Source organism: Phyllobates terribilis, unplaced genomic scaffold (genome assembly GCF_046119375.1).
Source record: "Phyllobates terribilis strain yellow unplaced genomic scaffold, ASM4611937v1 Scaffold_326__1_contigs__length_2130411, whole genome shotgun sequence".
Taxonomy (NCBI): Eukaryota; Metazoa; Chordata; class Amphibia; order Anura; family Dendrobatidae; genus Phyllobates; species Phyllobates terribilis.
Window position 1 is genome coordinate 611,883 of NW_027363086.1, and position 23,070 is coordinate 634,952.

Here is a 23,070-nt window from a genome sequence, read left to right on the forward strand (position 1 = left end):
CATCACTGTCCCCATTGGGGCTCACAAGCTAGATTCATATAAAATGTAACAGTAATGTACATATGGTAACAACCCTAATAAGGATAAAAATAATAAATGTCATAATAATGTACTCAATAATGTGAGGGAGGGTGGGCCGTGACACTTGCAAAATCTTGATGGCTGAGAATACAGAAATAGCGTTTCAGGAGTATAAAGATCTCAATAAGAAATGTAAAAAAGTAATCAAACTAGTAAAGTTATCTACCAAAACACAAATCGCCAGTGACATTAAAATAAATTCCCCCAAATTTTTACAAATATATCAATGCCAAAAAGAAAAAAATGGATGGTATCGGCCCTTCAAAAGATCATAATAAAATAATTATAGAGGGCAAAGAAAAAGCTGAAATATTCAACAGGGATGCCCAAACTTTTACATGCCACTGTATATGTGTGTGTATGATTGTGTCCATGTGATTGCAACTGAAGTTTGTTTGTGAGACGCACAAGAGTTGTTTACATTAGAACAAGCTCACTGACAGATTCTCAGCTAACTCACTCTGCAGCCAGATGTGCAGGGTAATAAAGAGTCTGTAAAAGCCACACAGTGTAAAATTTGTAAGGAAATCCAATTTCAAGCAATATTTTTAGCTCTATTTACATGCATTAAAGAAGTTATCCACTACTTGGACAACTCCTGTTTATACCCCACGCTTGGCCCCCGTAAAATAATAAAACTTATACTCCCCTCCAGTGCTGGCGCCGTTTCCGTGGTGTCAGAATTCGCTGTCCCCGGGGCTCACATTGTCTTGTTGTTGTGACATGTGACACCGGTGACAATCAGCGCAGGCGTCAATGTCTCTGCGTTCAGACAAATGGGACATGAAAAGGAAGGCAGAGATCAGCCGCATCCAGGGTCTCCTCTTCATGTTCGATTTGTCCAAAGGCGGAGACAGTGACGCCAGCACTGATTGGTCACGAGTGTCACATGTCACAATAACTGCACGAGAACCCCGGGACCGCGAGTGTCGACAGCGTGGGAACGGCGCCAGCAAGGGAGGTGATATAGTTTATTTTATTTTATCATGGGAGGTGAGTAAGGCTGTGTGCCCACAATGCGTTTTTTAAGCGTTTCCGCAGCAGCAAAAACACTGCAGAAACGCATTAAAAACGCATGGTAGAAGGCCTGCCATGATCCCCAATGATAATCCGCGTGTGCTATGCACATGCTGCGGACATTTCTGCTGCGGATTATCATTGCGGAAAAAAACGCAGCACTATCAATTATTTTGCGGAAGCGCTGCATTTTCGCCGCCATTGACTTGCATTAGAATACGCCAATTCCGCAAGACTGCATCTGTACTTGCATAATTGGCGCGTTCTAATGTGCGGATGGTACCCGGGTGTAGAGGAGAAGAGAGTCTCATCCACACCCAGGTACCATTAAAAAAAAGCTGTAAAAAAAAGAATAAAATAAAAAATAAATATATACTTACCTTCCGGCGGCCCGCGCTGTGCTCCTCCTTACTTCCCGGCACTTCGCGATGGAATGAAGGACCTGCGCTGACGTCAGAGTCATGTGACAGGTCACGCGACGCTGACGCCGGCAGGTCCTTCAATCCACCGCTGCCGGCAGCCGGGACGGTGAAGCAAGACAGCGCGGGCCGTAAATATACGAGGGCGATCCAAAAGAAATGATAATCAATACTAAACACAATGAATATAGTCAAAATTTTTTTTTATTTTTCTACATAGTCTCCTAACAAGTCTATACATTTAGTCCATCTCTTTTCTCAACTTAGAATTCCCTTCGAAAAAAATTCTTGATCTTGACCCTCAAAAAAATCCCCAACAGCTGTTATCACGTCGCTATTGTCGTCAAATTTCTTGCCCCGGAGGTGTTCCTTGAGCCAAGGAAAGAGAAAGAAGTCACTGGGGGCTAGATCTGGCGAATAGGGGGGGGGGTTGTTCCACCAGTTCAAAGCCCGCTTCTTGTATGGTAGCTATGGCAACTGCAGCTTTGTGAGCCGGCGCGTTATCTTGGTGAAACAGCACTCCAGCCTGCCGTTTGCCGCGCCTTTTCTCCTTGATAGCCTCCCGCAATCTTCTTATTTGTTCTGTGTAGTAGGAGCCCGTAATAGTGGCTCCCTTCTCCAAATAATTCACCATAATAATTCCTTCAGCGTCCCAAAAAACGGACGCCATAACCTTCCCTGCTGAGCTTGACACTTTGAGTTTCTTCGGTGTCAGTTCGTTGGCTCGTTTCCATGTCATCGATTGTTGTTTCGTTTCGGGATCAAAGTGGTGGATCCAGGTCTTGTCCATGGTCAAAAAACGTGACAAAAAATTCTCCTTGTCTGCTTGGAACTTTTCGAGACGTGCTCTTGAAATGTTAACTCGTTTCTTCTTTTGCTCGTCGGTTAACATTTTTGGCACCCAACGCGCCGAGACCTTTCTCATATGCAATTCTTTTGCAAGGATTCTTTGAATACTGCCATATGAGATCCCCGTGACCTCCGCTACATGCTTGATAGTCACTCTTCGATCGGCCAATACAACTTCTTCAACTTTTTTCATGTTTTCTTCATTGAGGGACGTGGATGGGCGTCCTTCACGATGTTCATCTTCCGTCGATGTTCTTCCCAGCCTAAATTCCTTGGCCCAGCGTGCAACTGTGGAATATGGAAGAGAAAAGACCCCAACGTTTCCACCAAGTCGCTGTGTATGTCTTTGGTAGTAATTTTTTTCAAGCAGAGGTATTTGATGACAGCTCTGAGCTCGTTTTTTTCCATTTTGATGTTCACTCCTCGGCAGTTCCTACTCAAATGAATGTAGCTCCCGTGAATCGTGGCCTATTTAAGTGATTTTTTTTTCCTGGACTAGTGGGTACCTAAGAGAGAAGAAAACATTTTATTTTAATTTCTGTGTGCAATAGAAATAACCGATTATCATTACTTTTGGATCGCCCCTCGTATATTTATTTTTTTATTTTTTGACATTCTCTCGGTCACACTATATAAATTCATGCCGGTTGCATGGATTTATATAGTGTGACCAAGTTGTCAAGCGCTTTCCAAGTGATGCTAAAATCACAACCCGCATGCGGAAATGCAAGTGAAGAACGCTTCACATCCGCATGTCCCTGGCAGGAAAAACGCATGTACAATCCGCATGTACAATCCACATGTACAATCCGCATGCGTTTTTTTCTGCCAGGGAGATGCAGAAACGCTCAGGAAAAAATCCTGAGCATTTCTGCATCGTGGGCACATAGCCTATAGGTTGTTTTTTTTTTATCTTATCAGGGTTCAACATTTTCAAATGAAAAGATTCATTAGGTGACTCTTTGTATCAAAGTACACTGAGTGTATATGCATGCACCGCACGATGACATCACAATGGCTTAGAACCTCCAGCGACCGGCTGATGATGTCACAATCGGCCCCTGCGTATAAGTATGGGCGCCGGCCGGATCCCAGTCACTTACTATTGTGTGTTGCAAAATTTGCTATAGAAAGTGATATTTATTTGTTATTATCAGCGCCCTCCGGTGGGAAGAGAGAAAGGTAAGTCTGAACTTCATCTAATGAGTAATGGGAGTCTGTCCCAGGGGGAGACACAACCTGTAGATGATTATAGGGGGACATATATAGATTTCCCTATAAAATTATCCCCAATAACAGTATAGACACGGTTTTGTAAATTGTCATTAACCCTTTTAGAACATGGCCAATATTTCCTCCTCTTCTTATTCTTCATTTTTCCAATCACTTAGTCAGGTGAAAGCTTGTTTTTTTCTTTTTGTGAGACGAGTTGTTGCTGAAAAATGGGGAAACAATTACGAGTGCGGTGAAATGGTGAAAAGCAAAAGAAATTTTGCAACAGTTTTTTGTGCTTCCTTTTCACCGCATTCATTTTTTGGTAAGATTGATCTGGAAATATGATTCAGGGTCAGCGTGATTACAGCAATATCAAACATATTGCTTTTTTATTATCATTATCATTAGTATTATTATTATAGTGGTTACAACAATTTCAGAACTTTGTAAAAAAAAAAGTTTTTTTCACCATTTTATGAGCCTCTGCTCTTGTTTTTTTTCCATGGCGAGTTGTCATTATTATTGACACCATTTTTGGGAACATACAAAGATTTGATGACATTTTATTGCATTTTTTGGGGGGAAGATGCTGCGATAGAAAAGAAAAGGCAATTCTGGCGTTTTGATGGTTTTTCTTACTTTTATGGATACATTGATGCACAATATGTATATTTTTATCTCTTTAGTTTTTAATTAGGAACAGGAGTTAATTGAACTTTTTATATTTTATATATATTTTTTTAAATTTTTGTTGATATTTATTTTTATTTTTTTACCCACCCTGGTAGACTTGAACCTATGATTGTTTGATTGTTTATACTATATACAGCAATAGCACAGTATTGTGGTATATATTGAAATTTATGTTCTTATTGTGCTGTAGTACCACAATTCTCAGCATGCACTTCTAGAAAAGTATAGGACTACAGGTGTCAGCATGCCCTGTCATCAGAGTCCTTATCATTCTGTAGTACTACAACACCCAGTATATACATCTGGAAAAGTATAGAACTAGCAAGATCCATCCTCAAGTCTTTCATTGTGCTTTGGTCTATAATGAAATTGATGTTCCTCTTGATGGATGGATGGATGGATGGATTCAGTAGTACTACAAAACTCAGCATGTCCATCCATCCATCCAGAGGGACATGAATTTCAATATAGACCACAGCACAATGAAAAACGTGAGGGTGGAGCATGCTAGTTCTATACTTTTCCAGACGTACATACTGGGTGTTGTAGTACTACAGAATCCATGGATGGACGGATGATTAGATAGATCGATGACATCACAATGGCTTAGAACCCCCAGTGACCGGCTGATGATGTCACAATCGGCCCCTGTGTATAACTATGGGCGCCGGCCGGATCCCAGCCACTCACTATTGTGTGTTGTACTCACGATTTCTGTGTTGCAAAATTTGCTATAGAAAGTGATATTTATTTGTTATTATCAGCGCCCTCCGGTGGAAAGAGAGAAAGGTAAGTCTGAACTTCATCTAATGAGTAATGGGAGCCTTTCCCAGGGGGAGACAACCTGTAGATGATTATAGGGGGACATATATAGATTTCCCTATAGAATTATCCCCAATAACAGTATAGACACGTTTTTTGTAAATTGTCATTAACCCTTTCAAAGCACGGCCAATATTTCCTCCACTTTTTTATTTTTCTGATCACATAGTCAGGTGAAAGCTTGTTTTTTTTTTTTGTGAGACGAGTTGTTGCTTAGAAGAACAGCATTCATTTAACGTTATATTATACTGAAAAATGGGGAAAAAAATAATAACTATGGTGAAATGGTGAAAAAAAAACAGAAAAACAAAACTGTTTTTTGTGCTTTTTACCACGTTCATTTTGTGGTACGATTGATCTGGAAAGATGATTCAGGGTTCATATTGTTTTATTATTATTATTATTGTTATTACTTACCGTAAGTGGTTACAACAATAGTTTTAGAATTTAAAAAAAAAATTGATTTGTTTCACCATTTTATGGCAAGTTGATGTTTTTATTGACACCATTTTGGGGAACATACACAGTTTGGGTGACTTTTTATTGCATTTTTCGGGGAAGGTGCCGTAATAAAAAAAAAAACAAGGGAAAAAAAGGCCATTCTGGCGTTTTGATTGTTTCTCTTACTTTTATGGATATATTGATGCCAGAGACTGTATTTTGCAGATTAGAAGATGCGCCCCAAATTTTGGGGAGGAAAATGGGAAAAAAATGAAATTAATAAAATAGTGCGTCTTATAATCCCCTTTTACGATAGCTTACCCGGGGGTGGTCGAGGGGGCTGCGGTGAAGCGGGATCCCAGGAGGCAGGGTCGCTGCTGCAGAAAGCTTTCAACGGTGGCAGGAGTGGGGCGATGCTGCAGGGCCCGGGCTGGAAGGTTGGGGTGCTCAGCAGTGCGAGACTGCTCTGGGCCACGGGCTTTCAGAAAATATCAAACAAGTCCCCACACTGCCCATCGTTTGCATCGTTTTCACTGCAGTGGACTTTGGGAAAATGGCGCATGTTTAGATTGAGATCTCCGCTCCCAAGATCGAGATCTCGGGAGCCGAGATCTACACATGCTCCGCTGGAGGCGTCCATTTTCCCGAAGTCCACAGCAGTGAAAACGATGGGCAGTGCGGGGGCTCCACTGACATTTTCTGGAAGCCTGGTGCCCGAAGCAGCCTCGCATCGCTGACCACCCCCACCTCCCAGTCTGGGGCCCACAGCATCGCCCCACCACCTTCAACTTCCTGCAGCAGTGACCCTGACTCCTGGGACCCTGCTCCACCGCAGATACCCCCCCAGCCCGGTAAGCTACAATTGGATTATAAATCGCACCCCCATTTTCCCCCCAAATTTGGGAGAACAAAAAGTGAGTCTTATAATCTGAAAAATACATATATATATATATATATATATATATATATATATATATATATGCTTGTTTTTTTTCTCTTTATTTTTGAAATCTTTATATTTTATTATTTTTTTTATATTAAAGAAAAACTTTTTTTGCTGAATTTGACCTCATTTTTAGTCCCTCTAGGGGACTTAAACTTATTGTTGTTCGATTGCTTATTACACTATATACTGCACTACCACGGAATTGACTGAGACTAATGCAATATTTTTACCGTCTTGTGTTTTTCTCCAGTGTTTGCAGGGCTCTGTTGAACATGGTATCTCTCTTCAATTCCACCCCAAAAATGCCACTTCTATTAGAAGATGTGGAAAAAGGAAAAGACCAGCAAGATGAGGATGAAAACTGCGAAGAACAGGACCTGCACGCCCGGACTGGAGTCTCCATAGTCCGCTCTTTCATTATTGTAGGCGTTCTAACCTTCATCAATCTGGTCACCTTCATAGCTGCCTTCACTTTCGTAGGTAAGTAGGCGTAAACCGGCTTATGTCGGGGGCAAGGTGTATAAGGCCCAAAACTGCAAAAAAAGAAGAAAATCTTCATGGCCAACGAGAAGGCTCGTTAGCTGCTGTGATGTCTATTCCTGCACTTCTCTAATTACAATAATCATTCGTGTTCTTCTTTTTGTTCTGGCAGGAGCGATTTCTTACCTACAAAGCGCATTTAAAATGGACGACAGCAAATCCGGCCTTATAAGCTTAGGTAAACTTTTAACATAAAATCCCATTCTATAGGTCACTTGTGAGGACGGCTGGAATCTCGTGACATCATAAGGTTCCAATTTTGTAACGTTCACATGATGGCCGCCTTTATAGTTACCAAAAATGCAAACAGTGATGAGGACGGGAGAAGTGTTTTCAGTGCAACAGTTTAAATAATCCTCAAATATAAATAAATATATGTTAAAGAAATCATTTCTATTAACTGTGACCTCTTGTTTTTCCCCTTCTAGTATTCACGATCAGCAGTGTCCTGTTTGGTCAAATCTATGGATACCTGGGTGACCGCTGGAACAGAAAATACATCATGTGTGCAGGGATGTCCTTCTGGTCGGCCATCATTCTCTGCAAGTCCTACGTTCCCAATGAGGTAACTGATCTAATTGGTAGAAGCATAAAGACTTAAGGCTCATGCAGACGTCTGTGGATCTCGGTGCCATCATGGACAATAATGCACGGACTGGCCGCGGGTCTTCCGACCCGAGCATCGCTATCACGCTGTCAGAGATCGGACCGGGATCCACCGACGACTGCATGAGCCCTAAAGCCTCTCACTTGTTTGTATGTAGATCAGTATTTTGCATTAGTATTTGCAAGACAAAAGTGAGAGCGGGTCCAAAATTAGGAAAAGTTTATAATTTTTCCATTACCGTATTTCTTTAGGTGTCTTAGAAAACTTTCATAAATGGTCACTGAATATTTTTTTGTGTTTTCACAGTATTTTACAGTTTTTCTCCTAATTAATGGACTGTCTGGAGCTGCAGAGGCAAGTTTTAAAATAACTGCCCCCTCCATCATTGCCGACGTCTTCGTGGGAGATCGGCGCAGCCGCGCGCTTAACTTGTATTACTTAGCAGCACCCTTTGGCTGGTGAGTGTAGATCTATTTATTGTTTTAAGGAGGGAATCATAGCCAAACTGTCTAAGAGTAAGTCCGACAAGGCGGATTTGCTGTGGACTTTTTTCGGTACGGATTTTGCTCTACAGATGCATGTACAATACATATGGATGGCGTTTCAAAAACCCCTCCGCAAGTAATGATCATGGTGTCGCAACACGTAGGGGGAGGATCAGCAGTGAACCAGCAAACATTTCTGGAATTGCTGCAGATTTCTAGGAAATTGATTCAAGACTCTAAATGGAAATATTTTTTCAGCAATGTCAAGACTTTCCCTAACAGAAAACTGCACTGATTGCTATGGGCAAAAAAGTTTTCTGCTAGACAGTTTGACTTTTAGCACTTATGACAAGAGCTCCTCAAAGAATGTGAAGACTCAGAATGATCTTACACTTTTTATTGTTTTTTTATAAATCATTTAAATGGACATAGGAAATGTTGTAATATATCTTATCAGGAAATATACTTATTTCCCTTCATTAATTCACTGATAAAAATCCATCTTCAGTGACAAGACAGATTGTAGCTTTATGCGGCATGGGGTAACAGTTGCTGCTCATAGAAGTCTATGGAGGGGGTGGAGTAGGAAGGAGGAGCCGGAAAAAGGCACTCAAAAATGTATATGTTTATATGTGTGCAGAAATTATGACAACTTTGTTTTTGTTTTTTACAGTGGCCTTGGTTACATCATTGGGTCTAAAGTGACAAGTGCATTTGGTGGCGCCTGGCAATGGGCCTTCCGGGTAAGTAATAGGTCTGAGGGATCTTGTGGACAAACTGTGAATCTTAATTATAATTCCTGAATCGTATTAAAGGGAATCTGGCAGTATGTTTTTCCATTTGATCTGAGAGCAGGGGCCCTGTAGGGGCAGAGCACCTGATTCCAGCGATGTGTCACTTACTGCTCCTTGTAGATGCTTTAAAAAAAAAATCACTGTTTTATTAGCAGGAGATTATGACGAGGGGACTAGTTGTCTCGTGCCATGTAGTCCTCCTGTTCTGTGTAACCCCGACCCCACCACTGATTGGTGGCTTTCTGCCTATGTACAGTGTGCACAGAAAAATCTACCAATCAGTGGTGTAGGCAGGGTATACAGAGCTCAGCATTCAGAGTACTGCTAGATCTGCAGCAGAGAAAACTGGGATTTTATCAATACTTCACCAAGCACACCAGCAAGTGACACATCGCTGGAATCGGGGTCTCTGTCCCTGCATTATGCTGCTCTCAGATGCGCAGCAAACACCTCGTCGCAGATCCCCTTTAATGGAACCAGTTCCACAACAGTCTGTGCTCATGTCCTTTTTGTGATGAAACCTCTGTATATGTGATATGTGATGTCTCCTTCTTCATCTACACAGATCATCTCTGCTCTGGGCCTGGTAGGAGTCCTGCTCATGGCTGCATTTGTAAAAGAACCGTCCAGAGGAGCTGCAGAGGAAAAGAACAAACCACTGAGCTTCAAAGGATGGCTTATGGATGCCAACCAACTGCGTAAAAAGTAGGTGTCTTCTGTGCATTGATTTATGTCACTGATCTCCCCCGTGACTTCTGCGTCATTTACAAGTTTTTTACCCTTTTCTCTCTCTGCAGCCGAAGTCTTCTGTTTTCTACTCTTGGGACTATTATGGTAAAATTTGTGGCAGCTGCATTCGGCTTCTGGGCTGTTACTTTCCTGAAGCGTGCCCGGGCTCTCATGCTACAGAAGGCGCCATATCAGACTCAACTATCCAACTATGATGACAGGTACAAGTTTAGCAAACTTTAATTTGACATTCACTGGTGGGAATTTAATTCCCCCTATGACCGTTTTCTCTCTAAAAAAAAATATTTATATTTCAAATTATTATTATATCAAATTATTTATATTTCATTTCTTCAAGCTACTTTACTAATCTCTTTACCGCTTTTCTTTGCAGTCTGATTTTCGGAGGACTTACGGTCATCTCTGGCATCCTTGGAGTTGGAACAGGGGCGGAGATAGCCAAGAGATGCAGGAAGTACAACCCTCGTGCTGACCCTATAGTTTGTGCGGTTGGATTGCTGGGCTCCGCCATTTTCCTGCTGTTGGCTATTATTCTTGCAGACATCAGCCTTGTGGCCACTTATGTAAGTACCTGGAGTACAGATTGCTTTCATCCCCTTACTGGGTCTCGGCTATAGGACCGAGCAGTAGAAATCATAGACTATGGCGGGGGCTGTCTATGAATGTACGGAGACTGGGGTGGATGAATGGATTATACAGACAAAACCTATGGGGGATAGGAAAGCGTGCAAGACACAAATGTTTATATGTATTGTTCTTTACTCTCTGCAGGTGTTTATATTCATCGGGACCATATTTCTGAGCCTGAACTTTTCAGTTTCAACTGATATCCGCCTGGTGAGTGGAGAAAAGCGCTAAACTTATCATAGCTATAATTATATGTATGTAGTCAGTCTCTATGTTCTGTTTTTACCCATCAAATGCCCCATAATCCTGGCTGTGCCCAAGCGTCTGTTGGGTAATTCCCAACTAAAAATAAACCTGGCGCAAGATGATTAAAAACTTCTTTAGTAAAATCTCAGTCCACAACATGTCTGGGCTTCTTATCTATCCTGGCTGATTGTGCATTTAAAGGGGTTGTCCACTACTTTCACATTGATGCCCTACCCGTAGGATATGGCATCAATGTAGGATGGCCGGGGTCCCGCACGCGGCACCCCCGGCGATCAGCAGTTATTGGTATCTGCAGCGGCTGCCACCGGCCGGAGGGGCTTACCTGCGGTGTTTGGCCGTCAAGTTATAGTGGTCACCGCGGTGTACTGCACATCCACCTCCTGTTCAATTGACTTGAATAGGTAAGGACTTCCGGCTGGTGGCAGCCGCCGCCGGCACCGATAACTGCTGATCGGAAGGGATGCCGCATGCGGGACCCCGGCCGATCATACATTGATGCCCTATCCATAGTGGACAACTTCTTTAACTTAGGCTTCAAGTATGTTCACTTTGTCCATGTTCTCTTGTCTCGTTGGGTTCAGTGACTCCTTCTGCTCATTCAGAATATTCTCTTGTTTCAGTATGTGGTTTCTCCCACAAGGCGATCAACAGCACAGGCGTTATCGATGGCGGGGTCCCACCTGCTGGGGGAAGCTGGAAGCTCCTATTTCATCGGGCTAGTAAGTAGCTGTTACATATTCTCACATCACTTTAGGGCTACATTCACACATCTGTTTCCATTTGTACATTGTCGCAAAACAGACCATTTTTCTCTTGTGTCATCTGTTTTTTTAAAAAGTGAAGGTGGTAGACTGTCCAAACTTTATTTATCCATTGACTCTTAATAATGGATCAATGAAAAATGGATGAAACACAGATGGAAAACTGAAGTACAAAGTATATCATCCTTTCTCCATCCATTTTTAACAGATTCCTATAGACTAGAAATAGTAACCCCAGTTTTAATTTTTATTTCATAAATCAATAGTACAGTACACATGAAAATAAGAAACGTTGGAATATATCTTTTCAGAGAAATCTGCTTCTTTCTCCTCTCGAACTGATCGTTTATTCTCAAAGTTCTCACTGTATTCAGTGAAGCATTACTGGGATAGGAGATGACAGTTGGTGCTTATAACATTCTATGGAGAGGAAAGAGGGAGGAGCTAGAGGCAGGCTCCCCCCATGTACATAGAATCTGATCAACAGCAATTGTCATCTCCTATCTCAGTAATGTAAAAATCTGTCTTCACTGATTACAGATTTTATCTGTGAATTAAGAATGTTATAAATTAATGGAGGAAAAATAAGCAGATTTATCTGATAAGATCTACCACAAAGTTGCTTATTTTCACGTGTACTGTATTGATTTTATAACGACAGTTACTCTTTACTGGCCAAGTCTGATCCGCAGAACGGATGAGAATAGGACATGCTCTGTCACAGAGGAGTTTTTAAAACTCGCTGTAGCCTATTCATAACATACTTAAAAGGGTTCACCGGGACTATTTGATTTTTTTTACTATGGGCTAACAGGCAAGTCGTTGCTAAATACCTGCCTGTAGTGCCCGGGACCGATCTCTGCCAACACCCGCGATTCAGTGGCCTCCCCTGATATCACGTTGACAGAGCAGCATCTTCTCTTCCGCTCTGTTGACGGGGTGGCAGAACTCCAAAGACAAGATGTCCTGGAGTTACGTCACAGATTATCTGCTGAAGAAGGATGTCACAAGTGTCCTGTTCCCAGACAATGTGTAGTACTGGAGCTGCGGATACTGGAAGCATTGCTGTTCATAGTTTGGAGGAGCCGCTATCTGCAGTGAGGCACCTTCTCTTTCTATGATCACCAGATTTCATTGGTATCCATTGACTGCTGTCAGCATAAACGTGTCCAGTCAATTATGTTTTTTTACTTTCATTAACCATACATAATTATTTATCTCGTCTCATCTTCAGATATCCGACCGCATCAAAAGTTACAATCCAGACTCGGCTCTTTCGAACTTCCGCAGTCTGCAGTACGCCCTCATGGTTTGCCCCTTTGTGCTGGTTTTCGGAGGAGGATTCTTTTTCGCATGCGCCCTCTTTGTTGAAAATGATCGTAAGAAGGCAGAGACAGAGTCTGAAGGTACGTGCAGAAATAAGTTAATTATCCGATCATATCTCTTACAGAATTGGATTAGCATTAGCTCCATAATTAGTAAATGTAATACCCAGCATCTGTATAATACATCCATCCCCATAACAAAGCTCCATAACATAACATTAACAAAGCTGCATAACATAACATTAACAAAGCTGCAATTAACTTATTATTATGACATAAATAGTTTTATCCTAAGGCTATGTGCCCACGATGCAGAAATGCTCAGGATTTTTCCTGAGCGTTTCTGCATCTCCCCTGGAAAAAAAAACGCATGCGGATTGTACATGCGGATTGTACATGCGGATTGTACATGCGTTTTTCTGCCAGGGACATGCGGATGTGAAGCGTTCTTCACATGCATTTCCGCATGCGGGTTGATAAGCGCTTTCCAAGCGATTTTAGCATCACTTGGAAAGTGCTTGACAACTTGGTCACACTATATAAATCCATGCAAACGGCATGGATTTATATAGTGTGACCCCAAAGAATGGTTAAAAATAAAAAAATAAATATATACTTACCTTCCGATGGCCCCGGCAGTCTTGCTTCACTCCGTCCTGGCTGCCGGCAGATCGCGGTACACTGAAGGACCTGCCAACGTCAGCATCGCGTGACCCGTCACATGGCTATGACGTCAGCGCAGGTCCTTCAGTCCACCGCGATCTGCCGGCATGGGAGGACGAGCGCACCGCGGCCCGCCGGAAGGTAAGTATAACATATATTTTTTATTTTATTCTTTTTTTTACAGGTACTATGGCACCTGGGTGTGGATGTCTCCTCTCCTCCACACCCGGGTACCATCCCCACAATGGAACGCATACATCTACATATACAGTGATGCGGAGTCCATGCGGTCTAATGCAAGTCAATGGCGGAGAAAACTCAGCGCTTCCGCAAAATAATTGGTAGTGCTGCTTTTTTTACGCAATGATAATCCGCAGCGGAAATTTCTGCAGCATGTGCACAGCACATACGGATTATCATTGGGGAACATGGCAGACCTTCTACCATGCATTTTTTAAGCGTTTCTGCAGCGTTTTTGCCGCTGCGGAAACGCTTAAAAAACGCATCGTGGGCACACAGCCTAAGTGTGACCCTACCCTACTGATATGGGGCTGATTATATGACATAAATTGTATTTGAAAAAATCTGCTATGTCTTTTTGGTGGAATCTACTTTTAAGATAACCTGTCACTCGCCATAAATATACATTTATTTTAACCCGGTATAAATGCTGCTATTCTCCTGAATACGGCATTGTTTGTCTCTTGTTCTCAAATCTCCTTGTTCCTGATAGGTCTCCCTGCTCCCTATACATTTATCCACTATTTTAGCCAACTGGCCGTTGTCATCAAGATGTTTCTCAAAAAGAGAAGTTTTTGAGGGTCACGCCCACTTGGCAAAAATAAATACAAATACTAGATTTACATAAAGGGAAAAGGGGGCAATTTCTCAGGAAATTAGAATCTTGAGGAACAAAGGATGAACAATGCCAGATTCAGGAGAACAACAGGATTTACAACGGGTAAAAAATGGTAAATGTCGGATCATCTCGTTCAATTGTTTTTACTTAACATTTACAAAAAAAAATAACATTAAGAAGGAATATAAATTGGGGAGGGGAAAAGGAGTAATGGGGTAACAATGGGAAGTTACAGGAGAGAAAGTAAAGGCAAGGCTAGTCATTATTATTAGTAATAAACAACTATTATAACTTTGACCATAATATGTGTAAACAATTAGTTTGGTATATATCCAGTATTGTTTGTTTATACAACTATTTTAGTTTTTAAGTTTTGGGTTTAGCCTGAGTAAAAAAAACTCTTCCACTATGGCATTCATCTAACTAAATATCAGCTACAACATTTTTTCACTAATCGCAAAGTTGAACTTTAATATTGTGCGTTGATGCCTTTCCATTACTTCTAATATTGATGGAGGAATTATTTGCTTCCATTTTGTTGCGATTAAATGTTTAATCACCAAAAAGATATGACAAGAGATATGTTGAAATTTGGGTGGGATTTCTTCTAGACCTTGTGATAATAATATTAATTGTGGTGTAAGTGGAATATTGGGTTTAGAAATTCATAGGAGTAAGTTCAAAGTTTCTTTCCATAATTCCTTTATGGACAACTCCAAAATATGTGTAAAATGTCTCCCGGTTTAGCACAACCTCTCCAGCATAGAGGAGGTTGGGAAGGAAATGCTCTGCGGGGTCTCATTGGAGTAAAGGAGCACCGCAGCATAATGTTATAGTGCGTCTCTTGGAAACACGTAGTGGCACAATATGTCAGGTTTAATGCTTTACTGTACATGTAGATAATCCTTCTGTATCATTTTATATCAAATAATTTAATTTTATTTCATCTTTATAGACTTTGTCCTGAAGGAGGTAATATCTACAGCTCCATAAATTAGAACTTTTTAAAGCTGGACCTGAGGAAAAATGAAAGGTAAGATAAGATGGGAATAGTCAACTTTAACTTTTTTAATTTTTGGTAATGAGAATATATAATTTGAGAATATAATTTGAGTGGGTTTTCAGATCCTATTATTTCAGAGTTAGAAATTTTAGTTTCTTTCCAGGCCAGGTATCTCTTCTTAGAACTATTCAATCCTTTTACAAGAGGAGATAAAATATTAAGTACCAATTTTATTTTTTAAGGGGATGAGTGATAATACCAGATGGGAAATATATTAGTTATACAACCATATAAATCATCGTATAAAACTGTACACTTGTTAAACTACGTTTTGCTTCTTTTGTTGGAGACAGTGGCTCCAGCTTTGCGGCACGAATCATCACGTTGTACATTCAATGTCCGTTCCGGCTATGACAACTTGCTGGAGGTCCTAGATTCATTGGGGATCTGCAGGGGTTTGTCTGACATCTTTAAGTTCCTGGATGTCTTTTAATGTTTTAGAAATACTTGATCTTTTACTAAAGCTAAAATAGTGGGGAGAAGATCCTTTACAGTAAAAATAGTTCTATTTAGATCTAGCTTTATTAACGCTACATAATCAATAATTTATTTTTTAATTTAAATTTATAGATTTAAAAAATTGCACTCATGTACTTCTTAGATATCCATGAAATGCTTAGTGCCGGCCAATATGAAACATTCTGGGTTTAGGAGTCCAGTGGGTGGTCTCAGATCTCACATAGTGATTGTCAGCCCCCTCTATATGAATGGGGGGTACAGTCCTAAACTAAGAATAAGCCAATATCACTTATCTTAAATCTTTTCTCACAAGGCTAGAAATCAGTAACCAGGAGTACATTGCCTGCCGTTTATATATGATATCCAGTTGTTTCATCTTCAGTCATATTTATTATTTCTACAGATCACTATTCCGGAGAGAGGCCTGATTGTGATCCGTCAATGAACAAAGAATCCAGCCGGATGTGACGACTCTTCCACAAGGCGAAAACAAGTCAGAAAAAAGAGACAGATTCCGGGCTCGGTCTCTGTTCTCGCATACGACATTTACTGGACTTTCCGCAGTCAGATGAACTCACGGAATAAAGTGAGGTTCCTGCTGCATCAAGAGGCAGATTCCGGGCTCGGTCTCTGTTCTCACTTCTGGATACGACATTTACTGGACTTTCCGCAGTCAGATGAACTCACGGAATAAAGTGAGCTTCCTGCTGCATAAGGAGACAGATTCCGGGCTCGGTCTCTGTTCTCGTCCTATCATGATTAGTGCCACATTGAAGACTATTGGGCAACACGGTGGCTCAGTGGTTAGCACTGTTGCTTTGCAGCGTTCGGGTCCAAACCCAACCAAAGAGAACAACTGCATGGAGTTTGTATGCTCTCCCCGTGTTCGCGTGGGTTTCCTCCGGGTTCTCCGGTTTCCTCCCACACTCCAAAGACATACTGATAGGAAATTGATAAATAAATAATTAAATATTATTTCAACTATTATTGAAAATTCTTATATTTGACTCCTTGAATGAAGCTAATAGTCAGTGTATGATAACATATCTGAGCCTCTGTATGGGTCTTCACAGTGCTTAATAGAGGCAACTGGGGGTCAACCCAACAAATCATAGGAGCCTCAGGTCTGGTCAATGATTCCTCCCCAGGTCCACACATTGCATTCCATGTCCTGAGCTCACGTATGTGATCAGTCCTCCATTATGGTAAATGGAAAATATAGAAACAACCAATCAAAAGTCTAACACCTTACTGCCCTATGACATACTATTACATCATGGGCACATGGGATTAAACATGAACTGTGCTATTTTCATGGTAGTCGTGCTGTGCAGGCTTAGCAGCTGAGCCCGCACTTCAAGGAGAGTTGGCTGCAACTGCCGACTTTGGTGTTAGCACCTATCCCGACAGTTTAACCCTTTAGATGATGCGGTCAATAGCGACCACCGCATCAATATGGTGGACAGAAGGAAGGGGCCCCCTCTGTACCTTCATTATTACCCCCATGTTACAATCACGGTGTATCGATGGTTATCATGGCAAGCTGAGACCTAACAACAGCCTCTGGGTCTATCAGCAATGGAAGCTTGTTGAAAAAAAGAAGGATCGCTTCACTGTACCAAACTTTTAGGGTGCTCTGAAGAAATAGGTAGTATAGATATCAAAAAAGAACTTCGGCACTCCAATATGTATGCAAAAAATTGGTTTTTATTAGCAGAATTCCCCTTAAATGAAAAGCAGGCCAACGTTTCGACCTAACATGGTCTTTCTCAGGGCCTATGCTAAACATCAAAAGAATATATCCCATCAACATTTGTATATAAACAGAAAATAAGGAAAAACAAAATATACACATACATCTACTTATAAATGATGTGGAATAACCCACAAAAGATTGTGAAATAAATTTGTAAGGTACAGTAGAATATGCAAATAGCGTGCGTTTTTTTAAAAAAATGTTTATATATGTATATAAATTCAAGAATAATGATATAGTAGGAGACCTCATGCTGCCACAAGAATATAAAGTATATATATATATATATATATATATATATATATATATATATATATATACAGTACAGACCAAAAGTTTGGACACACCTTCTCATTTAAAGATTGTTCTGTATTTTCATGACTATGAAAATTGTACATTCACACTGAAGGCATCAAAACTATGAATTAACACATGTGGAATTATATACTTAACAAAAAAGTATGAAACAACTGAAAATATGTCTTATATTCTAGGTTCTTCAAAGTAGCCACCTTTTGCTTTGATGACTGCTTTGCACACTCTTGGCATTCTATTGATGAGCTTCAAGAGGTAGTCACCGGAAATGGTCTTCACTTCACAGGTGTGCCCTGTCAGGTTTAATAAGTGGGATTTCTTGCCTTATAAATGGGGTTGGGACCATCAGTTGTGTTGTGCAGAAGTCAGGTGGATACACAGCTCATAGTCCTACTGAATAGTCCTAAATAATCAGTAACATGAAATATATTCAATTATTATAAAATGACAAACAATCTAGTCACCCATACTGAAAGCCCAGTGAATGACCCACAACTTAAAACTTTAATCAGTAGCATAGAATTATCCGCTAAACCCTGGTTTATTATCCTATCCAATAGACACTGGACAGAGTGAGTTTTATGTCATATAGGTAGAGGGATTTTTGGGGGGGATATAGGAATTTTTTATTCATATTGTGCTTCATACTCCCTATTAAGTCCTTTCGGAGTGAGGATCTGTAGCGTATGTATCCAGTATAGCTCACGTTTTTTGAGGTTTTGAATCCGGTTGCCCCCCCCCGTCTATTTGGCGGAATGTGATCAATTACTTGATACCTTAGTTGTGAAATGTTGTGGGACATAGCTAGAAAATGTGCTGGTATAGGTAACATCATGCGTCCACAAAGAATTGTTGATTTGTGTTGTGAAATGCGGTCTCGGATATGTTGGGTGATCTCACCAACATACGCGAGACCGCATGGACACTTAATTAGATACACCACATACGTGGAATCACAAGAGAAATATTCTTTAATAGAATAACGTTTGCCAGAATGAGGATGTGTAAAAGTGTCATCCTTAGTAATATTTGAACACTGTAAACATCCTAGACACGGGAAAGTTCCCCTCCGGGGGGTGGCCAAGGTGCGTTGGATTGGTCCCTTATTTGTGGATCCCATGTCAGCTCTAACCAAATGGTCGCGAATGTTTCGGGATCTTTTATGACATAGTAGGGGGACATCAGTAAATTCCTCTATATCCGGATAAGATTGCTCTAACAGGGACCAATATTTTTTAATGCACTTGAATATCTGTCCCCCAAAGGGGTGATAGGTGTTCACGAAAGTCAGTCGTGAGTTATTATTCCGTCGTGAAGTAGGTTGGGTGACCTGGTTCAAGATATGTGATGGGTAAAGACCATGTTAGGTGGAAACGGACTGCTTTTCATTTATGGGGAATTCTGCTAATAAAAACCAATTTTTTGCATCCATATTGGAGTGCCGAAGTTCTTTTTTGATATCTATACTACCTATTTCTTCAGAGCACCCTAAAAGTTTGATACAGTGAAGCGATCCTTCTTTTTTTCAATTGACTGTTTCTTGGGATTACGCTCCTGTGGCTTCAATGTCGTTCACAACCTTTGCCTTTAATCAGGAAGAAGCAAGTGGAATACTTGCACATGTCACAACTCCCGTTACATTTCTCCACACCCCCACTGAGGAAGTACGCACAAGGGACCTAGAGAAGGAACAAAGGAGGTATACCGCTTTGGATCTACACTGCGTTACTCTCGCAGAATATCACAAAACACAACGAATTCCACGAGGATTAAGAGTCAACCTACGTCCTACTCTATTTAATGATAACTCTGATTATTGCAGTAAGTTCGAGGGGATCCTCAACAAATGCTCAATGGACATTATTGTGTTGACAATTGATTTTCTCCAGAAGGAAATAACCAATCTACATACTAGGATTGCCTCTACTGAGCAACAATTGAGTAATACGATTTCATCTGAAGAATTTACAACACTGAAAAACAAAGTGGACAAAACCATTTCTGAATATCGCAACGAACTCCAGATCCAGAAAAAATCTAAATTTCTATGTGACGCTGAAAACTACCTCAATAATCAAGTGTATAGATGGCGCTCTTCAGATCAAGGCAGAAGCAGCAGATCATACAGGCGAGGATACAACTCTTCTCCAGGCCGACACTCCTCTACAGACAGCAAACGAGGTACCTATCAACCAAATTATTTTTTGGATCAACGCAGAAACCGTCCACCAAGAATAAGACGAGGCGGGGGAGGCGATCGACAGACAGACAACGCTCGGATGACAACTCGTTCTCGGGTAGGACTAACATCGTGTATAACATCTTCTCACAATCCTTAGCACCGGCCGAATTAGACCTATTGCAAAAAGGTCTTTCATTTAGCCCTACACCTGCCTTTGATACATTCCAACTGGAGCAAGAACTACAACGCTTTTATAGAACCTTAAGATTGAAAGTCCATTTTTCCTCTGGTAGGGGGCTTACTACTGATCCTCCAGGTCCCTCTCAGAGCAGCCAGAATGATGGAATGTTCTCTTTACATGGCTTGAAACTGCGTATTCCTAGCCATTTCCAACCGCCTTGTACATATTATCATGTAGAGACATATATTGACTTGGTCCAGAAAGACATTAATGAAGTCCTACAAGCCATAAAGAGAGGCGATCTGCATAACAAAAATAACCTCAACCCTGAGGAAAGTATGGCCCTCTCCTCATTGAAAAAAAGGAAAGAACTTATTGTAAAACCAGCTGATAAGGGGGGAGCAATTGTTATTATGGACCGGTCTTATTATATATCAGAGATATACACTCAATTGAATGATACTGAAACGTATCTACCTATAACACGTAACCCCACCACAGAGGTAGCTAATTTAATTAAAAATTTAGTCTCACATCATTCTCAGAGAGGCACAATCGATTCCAAACTGTCAGAATTTTTGGTCAATCCAAACCCAATAATGCCGGTATTTTATACCTTACCCAAAATACACAAGAATCTATGGTCACCACCCGGGAGACCTATTGTAGCCTCTACAGATTCTATTTTGTCACCCTTGGCTATTACATTAGAAAAAATTTTAACACCCCATATTCAGAAGATTACCTCATACCTTAAGGACACTACCCATTTTTTGACATGCATAAGAGAATTAGGACCAATCCCTACTAACAGCATCCTAGCAACAATGGATGTCAACAGTCTCTATACTAGTATCAATCACCAGTAGGGCATTTGTGCCACAATAAAATTTGTAAGAGCCCATACTACATTCTCAGCCGATCAGATTGACTTTTGCAGTGATTTATTAACTTTGATCCTCACCAAAAATTTTTTCATGTTTGAAGATCGTTTTTTCTTTCAAAAGAGGGGTACGGCGATGGGCTCCAATGTGGCACCCCCCTATGCCAATATCTTCATGGGGAATTTTGAGATAGATCATGTATATACTCACCCTCTGTTTGAAAAGCATGTGCTATGCTGGAGACGTTTTATTGACGATATTTTCTTTATTTGGACTGGCACAAGACAAAACTTAAAAACTTTTTTTGATGACCTTAACAGCAAACTTACTAATCTGACATTTACCATACACCAAGACCCACATTCCATACGTTTTTTGGACACACGGATTACACTCGTTGACACAGGATATCTAGTCAGTGACTTATACACAAAACCAACAGATAAAAACAGTCTATTGTTGTATTCCAGTTCTCACCCGGGCCATATTAAAAGGTCATTACCAAAATCACAACATAATAGGGTGGATCGAATAGTGTCTACTGCAGATTCTAAAAAAATTAGACATGAGGAGATGAACGACAAATTTCGACAGAGGGGTTACCCATCACATATCTTGAACCAGGTCACCCAACCTACTTCACGACGGAATAATAACTCACGACTGACTTTCGTGAACACCTATCACCCCTTTGGGGGACAGATATTCAAGTGCATTAAAAATATTGGTCCCTGTTACGGCAATCTTATCCGGATATAGAGAAATTTACCGATGTCCCCCTACTATGTCATAAAAGATCCCGAAACATTCGCAACCATTTGGTTAGAGCCGACGTGGGATCTACAAATAAGGGACCAATCCAACGCACCTTGGCCACCCCCCGGAGGGGAACTTTCCCGTGTCTAGGATGTTTACAGTGTTCAAATATTACTAAGGGTGACACTGGAAGTGCATTGAGGTGAAGGGTGCATTGCTGGAAAAGGGAAAAAAAAAAAAAACTCTTTAAATATCTTAGTTTGCGAGTGTGAACGAGCTGTGTGAGTCCGGAGCGTAAGTGCGAACGAAAGTAAGTGTGTGACTTGTTTTTCAGTGACTTTGTATTCAGGGAGTTTGGAAGGGAGGACTTTGGACTGAATTGCTGACTGTATTTCATTAATTCTTTACTTTACTTTTTACTTAACATTCTGTATATTGCAATCCCCATTAGGAAATGAGCTCCATTATTGACAATGCTATCCAGTGTACATCTTGCCACATGTATGTATTCCTTGAACAGCAGGTCGAGGTTGCTTACTGCTGCGCGAGATGTGTGCACGTTGTGCGTTTGGAAGCCCAGATACTGGATCTAAATGAGCAGCTGGCAACACTGAGATCCATTGACAACATGGAAAGGAGTCTGCTGCTCACTGAGCAGCAGCTTACTGGGGTAGATGTGGGGGAGGGTGGTAGTCGGGAACTGCAGGACAGTGAGGTCGCTAGTTGGGTGACAGTTAGAAGGGGTGGTAGAGGGAAGAGTGCCAGGGAGGCTAGTCCTGATCTGGCACACCCCAATAAGTTTGCAAAGTTGGCAGATGAGGGGAGTGATGGTACAGGGGTAGCACTACTGCAGCAAGGCATCTCCGGCTTTCAGGGGACGAGTGTCAGCTCCAGTAAAGAGGGAAATAGGAGAGTAGGGCAGGCTAGGCAGGTGCTGGTAGTGGGGGACTCAATTATTAGAGGAAAAGATAGGGCAATCTGTCACAAAGACAGGGATCGTCGAACAGTGTGCTGCCTACCTGGCGCTCGAGTCCGGCACATCGCTGATCGGGTTGACAGATTACTGGGAGGGGCTGGTGAGGACCCAGCGGTCATGCTGCACATTGGCACAAATGACAAAGTTAGAGGTAGGTGGAAGGTCCTTAAAGATGATTTTAGGGAATTAGGCTGCAAGCTGAAAGCAAGGACCTCCAAGGTGGTATTCTCTGAAATACTACCGGTACCACGTGCCACGCCAGAGAGGCAACGGGAGATTTGGGAGATAAATAAGTGGCTCAAGAACTGGTGTAGGAAAGAGGGATTTGGGTTCCTGG